Raw genomic sequence first — 15,379 nt, 5'->3', positions numbered from 1 at the left:
ATCCCTAATTGCCCTTTACAAGGTGGTGGTGAGCTGCCTTCTTGAACCGCTGCAGTCCATGTGGGGTAGGTACACCCACAGTGCTGTTAGGAAGGGAGTTCCAGGATTTTGACCCAGCGACAGTGAAGGAACGGCGATATAGTTCCAAGTCAGGATGGTGTGTGACTTGGAGGGGGAACTTGCAGGTGGTGGTGTTCCCATGTATTTGCTGTCCTTGTCCTTCTAGTTGGTAGAGGTTGCGGGTTTGGAAGGTGCTGTCTAAGGAGCCTTGGTGCATTGCTGCAGTGCATCTTGTAGATGGTACACACTGCTGCGACTGTGCATCGGTGGTGGAGGGAGTGAATGTTTGTAGATGGGGTGCCAATCAAGCGGGCTGCTTTGTCCTGGATGCTGCTGAGCTTCTTGAGTGTTGTTGGAGCTGCACCCATCCAGGCAAGTGGAGAGTATTCCATCACACTCCTGACTTGTGCCTTGTAGATGGTGGACAGGCTTTGGGGAGTCAGGAGGCGAGTTACTCGCCTCAGGATTCCTAGCCTCTGACCTGCTCTTGTAGACATGTATTTATATGGCTACTCCAGTTCAGTTTCTGGTCAATGGTAACTCCTAGGATGTTGATAGTGGGAGATTCAGCGATGGTAATGCCGTTAAATGTCAAGGGGATATGGTTAGATTCCCTCTTGTTGGAGATGGTCATTGCCTGGCACTTGTGTAGCACGAATGTTACTTGCCATTTATCAGCCCAAGCCTGGATATTGTCCAGGTCTTGCTGCATTTCTACATGGACTGCTTCAGTATTTGAGGAGTCACAAATGGTGCTGAACATTGTGCAATCATCAACGAACATCCCCACTTCTGACTTTATGATTGAAGGAAGGTCATTGATGAAGCAGCTGAAGATGGTTGGGCCTAGGATACTACCCTGAGGAACTCCTGCAGTGATGTCCTGGAGCTCAGATGATTGACCTCCGACAACCACAACCATCTTCCTTTGCACTAGGTATGACTCCAGCCAGCGGAGGGTTTTCCCCCTGACTCCCATTGACCTCAGTTTTGCTCGGGCTCCTTGATGCCATACTCGGTCAAATGCTGCCTTGATGTCAAGGGCAGTCACTCTCAACTCACCTCTTGAGTTCAGCTCTTTTGTCCATGTTTGAACCAAGGCTGTAATGAGGTCAGGAGCAGCGTGTCCCTGGCGGAACCCAAACTGAGTGTCACTGAGCAGGTTATTGCTAAGCAAGTGCCGCTTGATGGCACTGTTGATGACACCTTCCATCACTTTACTGATGATTGAGAGTAGGCTGATGGGGCGGTAATTGGCTGGGTTGGACTTGTCCTGCTTTTTGTATACAGGACATACCTGGGCAATTTTCCACTCAGTTTCCTCTCAGTTGTTTGCCTTACAAAAATTTGGCTGTTTGATGTATTTCCCACAATCCTATTGAACTATGGTTTTACCACACCTACAAGTAATGATCAATAAGTAATATTCCTAGATGTTCTCCTGCAATGCTAGAAAAATCCCCTACTCAAGTTAACCAAATGCAATCATGACTGTTGATGTAGCAAAACCAAAGAACTGTACACCATAAAACTAGATTTACTCCTTTTTCAGATTGAAATTATACAAAATCTGTTGTGCAGAACACTTTACTTCTCATTTCATGATGATATTTATTAAAACTTTGTCATAAGTACACTATGTAGATTCTTAAACAAGTCCCAATAGGAATAGTTGCAGACTCCAATGAAAAGATGACACATAAACCAGTATTTTTGGTGGGAACTAGTTGTGGGGCCCAATGGGAAACATATCACACAAGTAACTGCAACAGTTACAAGCATGTAGCAAACCATAAACATTGAAAATTCCATTACTCGCCTTAATATAAAAAATTGGATTTGGAAAGAGGTTTTGAGCAACTTATTCATTTACACAAAACAAAGAGGGAATGCCAAAGGTATAAACACAATTCAACACAACTGAATAAGAAAACAATATTTTTCTGCATAATCGCAAATCAATTTGTATGTTATTCAGAATACTAAAGCAATGTGCTTTTCTTATGCACTACCCCCTTATGCATTGCTTCCTAAGGAATGCCATGATCCATGTGTAACTGCAGCACCATTCTATCTTACCAGAAATCACCACCACTCTTTCAGTCTATTAGTTGGATTTTCAATAACCATATGTGGATAATTCTAAGTTATAATACTATTGTTTTGGATTCAAATACTATCATAGAACAGTTTCAGGAGACAGGAGCATGATTTATATGGTGCCTTTAATGTAGGAAAACTTCCCATGGTGTTTCACAAAGATGTAACTCGGCAAAAATGGATACCAAGCCAAAGGAGATCATAGGAATAGTGATAAAAAGCTTGGTCATAGATGTAGGTTTTAAGGAAGATCTTAAAATAAAATTAATCTTAAAGATGGAGAGGTTTAGGGACAGAATTCTTAGACAGCTGAAGGCACAGGTGGCAATAGTGTGATGATGGGAGTGAGGACAGCCTAAGAGGCCAGAGCTGGAGGAATGTAGAGTTCTTGGACAGTTTTAGGGCTAGGAGGTGACAGAGATAAGGAGGGCCAAGGGCCAAGGCCACGAAGGAATCTGACAAGGATAAGAATTTTAAATTGGGGGTGTTAGGAGTCTGAGAACCAATCTAAGTCAGCAAGCACAGGGTCAATCAAACAGATGAAGTGGTACTATAGTGCCATTCATATTACTCCTCAGATAACATTACACATAGTTTTAATGAAAAACAGCATTTCTAGTCAGCAAACACCCGTACAATCATGTAATACCACCCTTCTGATTGCAGTAAATTCTGGTGGTGATGAAAAAGATGAGAGTTGGTATGCAGCCGCCATTGATTGCAGTCACATTTGGAGGAAAAATAGGTTTTGTGTAGAAATGACTTACAACCTTGTACGTTTCTCTGACATGCATTTCAATAAACTAAGGTTGCAGCAAGTCAACAAATTTGTGAACACAGACCACAAATAACAATGCAAGCAGTAGATGTTACACACCAAAGAAATGTGCAATGGCACAATAGGAGGTAGCTAAAAGGAACCACCACATTGATACCTGCAATTCAGCAGGAATTGCCCCACAAAATATCTCGTCAGTATAACAAAATCATTTAGCTGGTGCCAGTTGGGAATCTTCATCAACCAGAATTTTGTTCCACTCGTCAGCCATTTGCAATTACTCCCTCCCAACCGTGTTTTAGGCAGGCAGTTGTGTGGCAGCATACAGATGAGGCCTGTGAGTTAAAATCTCCTTGGCTTCATTCTGCTTAGAGTGCTTTGGTGCTTGCTCACCCTGCAAGCCATCCAATTCCCGCTCCCAGTTCAAATCAGGACTTAAATTTTCCTCTCCCCATGCCCCCGCTTTTGCTCCAAACATCCTCCTAGTGTTTCCAGATCCTTGGAACCCATTTTAGTGCTCGACACTTGCTTCTCCAGTGCTGCCGATCATAACATCATATAATGCACTTTACGCTAAAACTGCATTTCCTGATAGTATGGTCTCAGAGCAAGTACAGTAATAAAATATGAAATGTTCTAAAAACCTTCTCTGACTATCTCTCGCACAGCTGCCATTAATTTGAATGTTTACATTTTCAAACCAACAAAGCACAGCTGATGTAATCAAAATCTTTGTTGAGAAGATTTCAAAATGTAATCCAATTATTTGGAAAAAGATAACAAACTGAAATTGAAATGTGCAGTCATTTCAGATTCATGCGTGGATCATTACGAAGTAGGCACAGTGAGACTTGTGCCCATCCAAGCGGTTGAATGTTGACCTGGCCCGTAGTCTGGTATCAGCCTTTTTTATAGTGATGTATTAGAAGCATATCCAATGTCAGCTTCCCTTTAAGAGCTCAGTGCACCTGATGCCTTCCTTACAGCCATTCAAAATAGATTTTGCTAGGGAATAAGTGCAATCCTGGAGCAAAAGCCAGAAAGTTGCTGGTGTTAATTTAAACACTTTTGCAAGAATTCTCACATCCTAACAAGGCTATGACGTGAAATATATGCAACCATTTTGACATACAAAATGTAGCCAAGTGGAAAATCTTAGGCAGAAAGAATAGTATATAAAATGGGCCTGCTGTCTGTGCATCCATGCTGCACCACTACAACTGTAACAGATGACCGAAACACTTTACAGTTTTATATTCTCTTTTTCTCTAGCTGTCTGGTTTGAACTTATGCTGTCACTAGTTGTTAAAGTATGGCATTTTATCCAAAAAAAAATTTAAAAACTCAAAATTCATTTTGCATGATGACCTTATAGGTTTGACTCCATTTGCATATGTCCTGACAAAATCCTAATGATACATGCTGGCAAAATCGGCACATCCTTGGACTGAGTCATCTCCTTGAAGTTATCATGATATTTATTCGCTAAAATATCAACTAAGATCTCTTTTTGTAGATAGACTGAGTCAGTCATATAAAATAAAAACATTAATGAAGGCAATCGAAGACACAAAGGCAGTTATAAATGTGTTCAATTGTGTTACTGTGAAATAGGTAATTTTTTAATCTATTTGGTTTAAAACTCATTGTATCATTTGAAATTTCAGTTCAAGGAAAAAATGGCAGATCAAAGAACTTGGATATTTTTGGGTGATTTGATTAATTGCCTTTGCCAGCATTTGTCTCTTCTACTAAATTAATATATAAGGGAATTACAACGAACAAATGTCACTCAATTTGCAGGAAGAAATTTACCCAAGGTGTATGTCACTGCCACTAATGAGATATAATCTTAATGAGTCACTCTCTCTCAATTTATTCTGCTTCTTAACTTTGTGTCAGCTACAAACTTAAATGTATAACTCTATTCCTTCAACCAAGTCATAAAAATCAGAGAATCATAGAATGAAACAGCCCAGAAAGAGGCCATTCAGCACACCGTGCCTGTGTCAGCTCTTTGATAGAGCTTTCCAGTTAATCCCATTGGCCCGCTCTTTCCCCATCGCCCTGTAAATCCTTTTCCTTCAAGCATCTATCCAATACTCTCTTGAATATTACTATTGAATCTGCTTCCACCACCCATTCACATAGTACATTCCAGATCACAACTCCCTGTGTAAATAATGTTTCCTCATGTTGACTCTAGTTCTTTTGCCAATCACCTTAAATCTATGTCCTCTGGTTACCAACCCTTCTGCCACTGGAAAGTTATTTACTCTATCAAAACTGTTCATGACTTCGAACACCTCTATCAAATCTCCTCTTAGCCTGCTCTGCTCTAAGCTTCTTCAGTTTCTCTGCAAAACTGAAGCCCTTCATCAGTACCAGTTGATGAAAGGTCACAGTCTTGAAACATTAATTCTGTTTCTCCTTCCACTGATACTGCCAGGCCTGCTGAGCATTTCCAGCATTTTCTGTTTCCATTCTAGTAAATCTCTTCTGCATCCTCTCCACCATTCTAAAGTGTGGTCCCCAGAATAGAACACAATACTTCAGCTAAGACCTGAACAGTGTTTCATAAAAGTTTAGCATAAGTTCCTTGCTCTTGTACTCTATTCAGAAAACCATATCCTGCCACCTTCAAAGATTTGTGCCATGTTAGAAATTAGCAATATGCTGTTTTATATATATATGTGTATATATAATCAGTTTGAAATAGGTAAAGGAATAGGTTAGTGCTGTAAGTTTCATTTTACTGGAAACTGCTTAAGGTTTTTTCTCTCTAGAAATAAGCCACTGGAATGATTATTCGTAGGTAAAGGTAATCAACCCAAAAAGGGCAGGTCCTCTGCTCATTTCTCCACTCCTCACAGTTGTGCACTTTCCTCTTCAGTTGCTTGTAAGAGCCACCCATTTTTTTTTAAACTTACATGAGAAAAGAGCAATATGACTAGGAAAAAAGTACAAGATGGTTTCCCACTGCCTTTGTCATGTGTGCTTTAAAGGAAACAGAAGTCCTCTTCCCAAAGGATCCTCTGCCTGTAAGCAGCCATTGTCCCTTGAGGTTCTATCTCTTCCACCATCACCACCGAAAATTCACTCGTTCCGCCGTTGGCCACGGCTCATTACCCTGAGCATGGGACCCTTACCTGGGCCTGGGGTAACTCACAAAAGGACAGGGATGACTACTCCGAGGTCTCAAATGACCCTGGTAGCTGAGTAAATGCATAAATAGATAACCATACCACAAAGCTGTGTTGGGATTTTCATTTAACTTTGCTTAATTAAGATGCCTGCTGTAATGGAAAAGTTAATTGGTATGTAGGAATAGAATAGGAGTTATTTTAGTGAATCACTATGGTTCAATGGTCTGATAAGAAATACGAACAGCTGGACTGGCCATTATGAACAGCCCATTAACAGGCCAATACAAACAATGGAGCCCCTGAAAGTTAGTTGACGGCCAGAGATGAGATAGAAGGGAGTTACAAAACCAGTCATGGGGAACAGCCTAGTGTGAGATAAGGAATGATGATTTAAGTGCCTGGTTTATCAAGGACAGAAGCTACATGTGAAGGCTCAAGAAGCTAATGGCAGGTGGGTAACATTAGAGTGGGCTTTTACCCCACGGTTTAGATGAAGAACTCAATATATCATTGTGCATTTTGTAATAAAGGTAATCTTTACAGGGCAATCAGGCCAAATCCATCCAGGTCCACCCCTGAAAAGGGGAATAAAGGAAGAGACTTTGGGAGGCCTCAGTGCCATAGGAGGTGGAGAGAAACTGCCAAAGGTAGATCCATGCTAACGCTAGTGGGTAGTTTGAGATGTCATGAAGACGTGAGGCACTGAGAGGAAGAGAGAAAGATGAAAGAAAGAACTGTTTGCACATGCCAGCCATCCAGAGAACATTCCTTTTATTCCTACTCAGTCTCCTACTTCTTAACCAATTACCAATCCATGTACTATGACCAGGTGAGAAAGAGGTCTAGGGTACCCTTTCAGTCTTCGCCTGGTCTATTCTAACAGGGTTTAATTTTAAACACACCGTGTTTTTAGCTCTCCCTTGGTGAATCTTTGCTCACCGCTTTCCAATTATAAGGCAAAGAAACCAGCACAAACAGGCTTTCTTAGGTTTAAAGAAGAAAAGTTGAAATTTATTGAACTTAAACTCTAATTCGGTTGATGCCTATGGATACATGACGCACCCACGCTAGCATGCATACACGATACACACATCCAAATAGAGGCAGAAAACAGAATAAAAATAAAATGGAAAGGTTTGAGGCAATATTTGAAGAGTTATTGTTACGGTTCTTCGAGCTCACTGTAGAGTCCTTGATTGTAGGTAGAGCTTGCTTTTCGTTGGGGCCCAGTATTCTTCTAAACCTTGTTCACTGTAGGAGACTTTTCTCGGGTTCATATGTCTTCAGTGGATTTAGAGGCTAGTGAGAAAGAGATGGGAGCAGACAGGAGAGATATCTTCTCAGTACAGAGCAAAGTAATCTTTCTGCCCAAACAGCTTGTACAAATTCAAAAAACTCAGTTTGCCCAGCAGGTAAGTCATGTGACTAGCCGGTTTGACCATGTCCCTTTGTACATTCTGTCATCTTAGCAGTCAACATGGAATGCGAGTTCCCTCAAATCATGTACTATTACATATCTATTCAGCCCGTTTGGTCCATCAGTCTTTTCTCATGGATGCTAGTATAGAGGGATTCTACCTGTGCTGGAAATGCAACCCTTCAGTTTTCATCCTCCACAGTGGCGCAGGGGCGGCACAGTGGCGCAGTGGTTAGCACCGCAGCCTCATAGCTCCAGGGACCCGGGTTCGATTCTGGGTACTGCCTGTGCGGAGTTTGCAAGTTCTCCCTGTGTCTGCGTGGGTTTCCTCCCACATGCCAAAGACTTGCAGGTTGATAGGTTAATTGGCCATTATAAATTGCCCCTAGTATAGGTAGGTGGTAGGGAAATATATAGGGACAGGTGGGGATGTGATAGGAATATGGGATTAGTGTAGGATTAGTATAAATGGGTGGTTGATGGTCGGCACAGACTCGGTGGGCTGAAGGGCCTGTTTCAGTGCTGTATCTCTAAAACTAAAAAACTAAAAACCTTCAACATCTGGTGATCAAAAGTCCATTGTGGGTTAAATGTCAGGGAATGGCTGCTTTGTCCTTCCAAACACCATCTGTTAATATGCAAATCTCCAGCTACAGTTGATCTTGTTCGCTACAGGAGACTTTTCTCTCTTGGAGTTCATGTGTCTTCAGTGGATTCAGAGGCTTGTGTGAAAGGGATGGGAGCAGACAGGAGAGATCTTCTCAGTTCAGGAGCAAACAGGCTTTCTGAGTTCAAACTGTTTGTACAATTCAGAAAAACCCATGTTGCCAAACAGGTTAGTCATATGACTAACTGATATGACCACGTCTTGGATTGTATCGCCTTAGCAGGCTCTGGAATGCTCCTCTTACAATACCTGGTGATCAAGATCCATTGTGGGTTAAATGTGTCAGGGAATGGTCTTTTGTCCTTCCAATCACTGTCTGTTAATATGCAAATGTCTTTCCAGCCATGACTGATCAGTTCAACAAGTCCTCCCCTCACTCCAGTAACAGTTTAAAATCAATGTTCATGACAAAATTAATGTGCCTCATTCTTGGCAGGTGGGTTACCTCCAACTTCATGCACTTCCAATTTTGATAATCTGTTGTACGAAACTAATCAACTTCTGAAAGACCATTAAGCCAACAATTGTAAGCTCTCCACTATCAGCCATGCCAGTGACCTCCCCCCCAAAAATCAATTAAATTAATGAGACTTATCCTTCACAAATCCACACTAACTCTCTTTTATCAGTTCATATTTAAGCAACCATGTTCAATAAAGAGCATCCAGCTAAAAGAAAAAGGATCACATAAAAACAAGGAAAAACAGAAATCCCAGCAGACTGGAGAGCAACAGAAAGAATCAAAGGGATACAAAGAAAATAAGAGGGTCAAAAAGGGAATATGCAAAAAGAACTTATAAAGGATGTGAAGTGATCTTTGATTGGTTCATAATTGTCAAAATGCTCAGTCACTCAGTCCCTGATGACAGATTCTTGTAACTTCCCTCCAACTAATGTTAAACTGAAATGTTCGAAGTTACCTGGTTTCTTCCTCCCTGCTTACATAATAGTTACACGTTCAATTTTCCAATTTAACTTCCTTCCCTTGATTTTTTTAAGATTCTTTTGTATTTCTGTTTTTTTGTTCCCTTTCTCTAATGTGAAAATAAATACAAAGTACTCATTTAGTAAGTCTGGCATTTCCTCATTGCCCATTATAGTCTCGCTTGCAGCTGTTTTAATGGGTCCATATTCCCCTTTGCCACTATCTTTCTCCTAATATTTATTTTAAAAATAGTTTGCTGTTAGCTTTGCAAGTTATTTTTTCATGTTCCCTTTTTGTGCCTCTTATTGCTTTATATTCCTTTGTTGCTTTCTATGGCTCTCTCAGTCCACTGAATTTTCACTTTTCCTTGCATTTATGTAAGCCCTTCCTTTCAGCTTGATACTGTATCTTCCCTCATTTGTTGACCAAGGATGCTTAACTACACTGAATGGAGCCGTTTAAGGGTATGTACTGGTTTTGCGTTGTATCAAAAACATTTCTGAAAACTTCCCACTATTTGCCTGTAGGTTTGCACATTACTAGTTTAGCCCGTTTCTCATCGCAACACACTATGAGCTGAATTTTACCAGCCCCTCGATGCCGTGAGTCGTGGCGGGGTGGATAGTAAAATTCTGCGGGGAAAGGCCTGCCTCGACCCCTGCCATCGAGAAGGGCCCGCTGCACATTACCAGCGGCGGGGGGAACTCAGTGTGGCCCCTAACCCGCCGCCAAGCGATGGGGCTTTCATCTAAATATTTAAATTAACGTTAAATAGATGTAAATTAACTTGCCTGCTGGCGGCAGTCGTCCCAAGCCAAATTTAGAGTTGCCGCTTGCACCTCACACGCCTTCGGAACTCCATATTGAGTTCCGAGGTGAGAATCTGATGGGGAGTGGGGAGGAATAAAATTTTCAGGGCGGGAGGGATGGAGGAGCGGGGAAAACACTTTTCTTTGGCTGTGGGGATGGTGGGAAGGGGTTGAAGGGCAAAGAGTGCAAAGTTTGGGGTTTAAAGGTCAGGATTGTCAAAAATGGTTTTTTGGGGGTGGGGTGGGGGGTGGAAAAGAGGGAAATAAATTTATTGTGTGACCATTGCGGGGTGGAAGTAGCGCTTTTATGCTCAATTTAATGTTTTGTTGTCTTTTAAAGTGCTGGTCTCTTTAAAAAATATTTAGATTTAGAGATACACCACCGAGTCTGTGCCGACCATTGACCACCCATTTTATACTAATCCTACACTAATCCCATATTCCTACCACATCCTCACCTGTCCCTATATTCCCCTACCACCTACCTATACTAGGGGCAATTTATAATGGCCAATTTACCTATCAACCTGCAAGTCTTTTGGCTGTGGGAGGAAACCGGAGCACCCGGAGGAAACCCACGCAGACACAGGGAGAACTTGCAAACTCCACACAGGCAGTACCCAGAATTGAACCCGGGTCGCTGGAGCTGTGAGGCTGCGGTGCTGACCACTGTTACATTCGCTGTCAGGGCTTGAAGCCCTTTAAAAATAGCACCGGCGCCTCTATGTCATCGGGGGCGGCCACTCCGCCCTCTCTATTTACATCAGCCCCCGCACGTAATCTCGGGGGGCTGTGCGGCGGCACTTCCATGTCGGAAGGCCACTGAGTTCAAAGCGCGCAGTCGCAGAGTGCAGCGCACCAGTAAAATCCAGCCCTATATGTTTACTTTTAACTTTAATGCATAGAAACATTGAAAATAGGAAAAGGAGCAGGCCATTTGGCCCTTCGGGCCTGCTCCACCATTCAAAAAAGATCATGGCTGATCGTCTAATTCAGTACCCTGAGTTCCCCCTTTTTCCCCATATCCCTAGATCCCTTTGGCATTAAGAAATATATCTATCTCCTTCTTGAATATATTTAATGATTTGGCCTCCACTGCCTTCTGTGGTAGAGAATTCCACAGGCTCATCACCCTCTGAGTGAAGAAATTTCTCCTCATCTCAGTTGTAAATGGCATACCCCGTATCCTGAGACTGTGACCCCTGGTTCTGGACTCCCCAGCCATCAGGAACATCCTCCCTGCATCTAGCCTGCCTAGTCCTGTAAGAATTTTATAGTTTTCTATGAGAGCACCTCTCATTCTTCTAAACTCTAGTGAATATAGGCCTAGTAGACCCAATCTCTTCTCATACGCCAATCCTGCCATCCCAGGAATCAGCCCAGTAAATCCTCTTTGTACTCCGTCCATGGCAAGAACAACCTTCCTCAGATAAGGAGATCAAAACTGCACACAATACTCCATGTAGCAATCCTGCATGATATCTACCAGTATTTATAATATTCAGTAATTGGTTAAGAACTAACCATTAATGTAATTATTGGTTTAAAAAAATCTTATAGTATATAACTACCATGCTTGCATTCCTTCAGTAATAAAGTGTATGAATTGTTAAAATTAAATGATTCTCTGCCTACAGTTTCTGGTGTTGCTATCCTATGCATATTTCTGTAAAATTATGAAAGTCATTAACCCTGAGGTCGCTTCTGCATGAGCCAACTAATCCTGTCATCTTAGATTCACATAACTGTTGATGCAAAAGTTCAACTAGCTGAAAGCAAAATCAGAGCAAAACATGGAGTGACAGTTGTAAATTTTATTCAAGTATAAGAAATTGTCCACTTAAAGTGATAAACGTATCTGCCCAATCAAGAAGCTTCACACTAAGCTCTATGCAAAGTAATGAAGTCAAGGCTGTGAGTGTATCTCAAGAGTATATTTTTCCTTAAAGGTGTGAATATTCTTTATTAAATGCTTAGAGGTAACTATTCATCTCATCAAGCAATAAAGTTAACACATGTTCCGTCTCAATTAACATTACTTTTTTGGTGACAAGTAAGATGCACTTTCTTTTCCACTAATCTTCATTTATCAAATTGAATGCTGGGATTAATTCAATAAAGTTAAAAGCAAACCTTTGAGTCCCAGAGTTAATGTATGAAAGAGCATTACTGCCCTATGCAAAAGTTTCCAATATTGAATTTTTCTTACATTGGTAACAAAAGCAGACATTTGAGTAAAATGACACAACAGCTACTCTGGAAGTTTTGAATGGAAGTCATTAATGTTTGTTTATTGAACTGGAGAATGAAGTAGCCGAAGTGTAAGACCCATTATTTTTACTGGCCCAATACAAGTGTTCTCTCATCTTTTTGCAGACAAAATAGATTCTCTACTTATTACTATGCTTAAGAAAATTAATTTAATTCATTTTTATAATGAGTTATTCATGATGACATATAGATGAAGTTTATAAGCGATGATCACTTACAATATTATTGTGTGTAAAACCAAATGAACTGAAAGTTAATAAAATCATTTCAAGGTTTGGAAAACAAACTGTTATTTTTGCATCATACCATGAGGGATTCTGAAATCTCAGATATCCCTCAAAGTTTAATGCATGCACAGATGAGTGGGCATCATGAGAGGCCCTCCAGTAGTGGGAAGTATGGAGTAGCCAGCTAACATTCATATCATGATGGGAGCGAGAATATACATTCTGGAAGCTATAAATGCCACATCTTAGGATTCAGCCCCTCAAGGCTGTTCTGCCATGCCATTAAATCATGGCTGATATGTACCTTAACTCCATTTACTGGCCAATTCTGCATGTCCCTTGATCCCCTCACCAAATAAGAGTCTCAAGATCAGTTTTGAAAACTTCAACTGACCTAGCATCAACAATAAAATTGAGAGAAAAATTCCATATTTTGCTGTGCGTGCAAAATTGGTTCCTGATGTCACTCGTAAGTTATGCCTCCTTGTTGTGGATTTTCACATTAGAGGAAATAATTTCACTGTATCAAATCAGTTTATCATTTTAACCACTTCAACTTTCTAAACTCAAGGAAATTCAGGTTTGCGCAACCCGACCTTATAACTCTTTAAGCCCCTATATTATTCTGGTGATTGAAGACTAATATATTTTCCCTGAGGTTCGGTACCCAAAACTGAACACAACACTGTAGATGTGGTCTGACCAAAGCTCTGTACAACTGAAGCATTAGTTTCTCACTTTTGTATTTCAACCTTCTTGAGATAAAGGCCATTATGCAAAAGCCTTTTTGAATGTTTTTGTACTGAGAACTAGCTTTTAGTGATTTGTGCACATGGGAACCTAAATCCCTTTCTCCTCCATAGCGCCTCATCTCTCACCATTAAGAACATGTTCCTATTTATCTTTCTCAGGCTTAGAACACAAGAAATAGAAGCAAGAGTAGATCATACGGCCCCTTGAGCCTGCTCTGCCATTCAATATGATCATGGCTGATCTTCTGCCTCAACTCTACTTTCCCGCCCGCTCCCCATATACCTCGATTCTGAGACACCAAAATCTGTCTTCCTGACATTGAACTCAATCTGCCATAGTTTTGACCACTCACTTATTCCGTCTATGTCCCTTTATAACTTTCTGCTCCAATCTACACAACTTACTATGCTTCCTAAATTAATGCCATCCGCAAACCTGAATATACAACTCTGTTCAAATGTCCGAGTCATTAATCAAGGTAATAAAAAGCTAAAGCCCCTGAGGAAAACTATTTGTCACACCCTTCAATTAGAGAACATTGCTTTTATCACTACTATCTGTCTCCTCCCAACCAATATAACAAGGTTACCTCTAATTCTGTCTGCTCTGGTTTATGATTATATTCTCTTGTGTGAAACCTTATCAAATGCCTTCTTAAAGTCCAAAGAGACAACATCCATATACACTCCTCTATTCGCTATGCCAGTCGTCTCCTCAAAAAATTCAATAAATTAGTCAGGCATGACCTACCCTTCACAAATCCATACTGACTCTCTTTGTCATTCATTTTTTCTTAATATGTATTTTTTGTCATATTCCGTTTTTGCATCTATTACTTTCTTTGTATCCCTTTGTTGCTTTCTATAGCTCTCAGTCAGCTGGATTTCCACTTTTCCTAGCCTTTGTGCAAGCTATTTCTTTTAGCTTGATACTCTCAACTCATTTATTGCCCACAGCTGCTTAACTGCACCATAGAAAAGAAGGGGGCCATTCAACCCATCGTGTCTGCGCTGACCGAAAAAAGTAGCCGCCCAATCTAATCCCACTTCCAGCACCTAGTCCGTAGCCTTGCAGATTAGAGCACTTCAGGTGCGTGTCCAGGTACTGTTTAAATGAGTTGAGGGTTTCTGCCTCGACCACCAATCCGGGCAGTGAATTCCAGACACCCACCCCCCTCTGGGTGAAAATGTTTTTCCTCATGTCCCCTCTAATTCTTCTACCAATCACCTTAAATCTGTGCCCCCTGGTAGAGGAAACAGGTCCTTCCTGTTTACTCTAACTAGGCCCCTCATAATTTTGTACAGCTCAATTAAGTCACCCCTCAGCCTCCTCTGTTCTAAGGAAAACAACCCTAGCCGATCCAATCTTTCCTCACACCAATGGAGCCTTTGCCTCTTAGGCACCATGTGCTTTTTTGTATTGTACCAAGTACTTGTTTGAACACTCCTGACTATTTATCTGTAGGTGTATCCATTAACAGTTCAGCCCAGTTTCGTGCACTCAAACACCAAATCTGTGTATAACTGAGACAATTTCATGAATTAAGGTCTCTCTCAAGTGAACAGCAGTTGTGCCAATAGTCTTGCACCAGTGACAGCAGGTGCCATCTCTTAGTCTTAAACCCACAATGACTATACCAACAAAGACCTTTAATGCTAATCCATCACTATTTGTCGAAAATAAAGGTGTTCTGTATCCCCTGCAGATCATGAGTTGGTTATGCAGTCATCAATATCTCAACTGGGGAAGCACTTAGAAATAGGGAACATCCACAATTAAATTGAGAAGTGCACAATAGTCAAGAGTAAACATACCAACTAAACACAAAAAGTCATCGAAATATCAAAACATTAATTTGCATTGCAGGTGCTGGTTTTCCAGTTGGTCTTTACTTCATGAGTAACTTATCTGAAACTGGGCCCAGTAGCTAAGTTGATCAGAACTCCAGCTTAGTAAATCACTTAATGAATGGATATATTGGAGAAATATTTTGCAGTTAAATAAAATGTTTTATTTTCATACTTGTGCCTTTGATGGCTTTGTAGTTTCAACTGATTTCCATTGTTGCTGTGAGGTTTCACAAACAGTGTTCCCTGGTTAAGTTTCTTCTCACATTTACTGAGAAAGACCATTTCCCAATGGTATCCGATATTATCTCTGTTTTCTCTTTCTCAGCCTGACACTTGATAACGCACTGACCTTGGATGTTCACAATAACATGGCACT

At 41.0% G+C, this 15,379-nt stretch overlaps 1 protein-coding gene across 16 annotated transcripts in view; it reads right to left on the bottom strand.

The window, feature by feature from the left end:
* The window catches only part of magi2a (membrane associated guanylate kinase, WW and PDZ domain containing 2a), an 899,048-nt gene that overhangs the window by 669,887 nt on the left and 213,782 nt on the right, over window positions 1-15,379 (bottom strand). The window lies entirely within an intron of this gene.

Source organism: Heterodontus francisci, chromosome 27 (assembly GCF_036365525.1).
Source record: "Heterodontus francisci isolate sHetFra1 chromosome 27, sHetFra1.hap1, whole genome shotgun sequence".
Classification (NCBI taxonomy): domain Eukaryota; kingdom Metazoa; phylum Chordata; class Chondrichthyes; order Heterodontiformes; family Heterodontidae; genus Heterodontus; species Heterodontus francisci.
The sequence above is the reverse complement of the archived record's forward strand: the minus strand, read 5'-3'. Positions and strand labels throughout refer to the sequence as shown.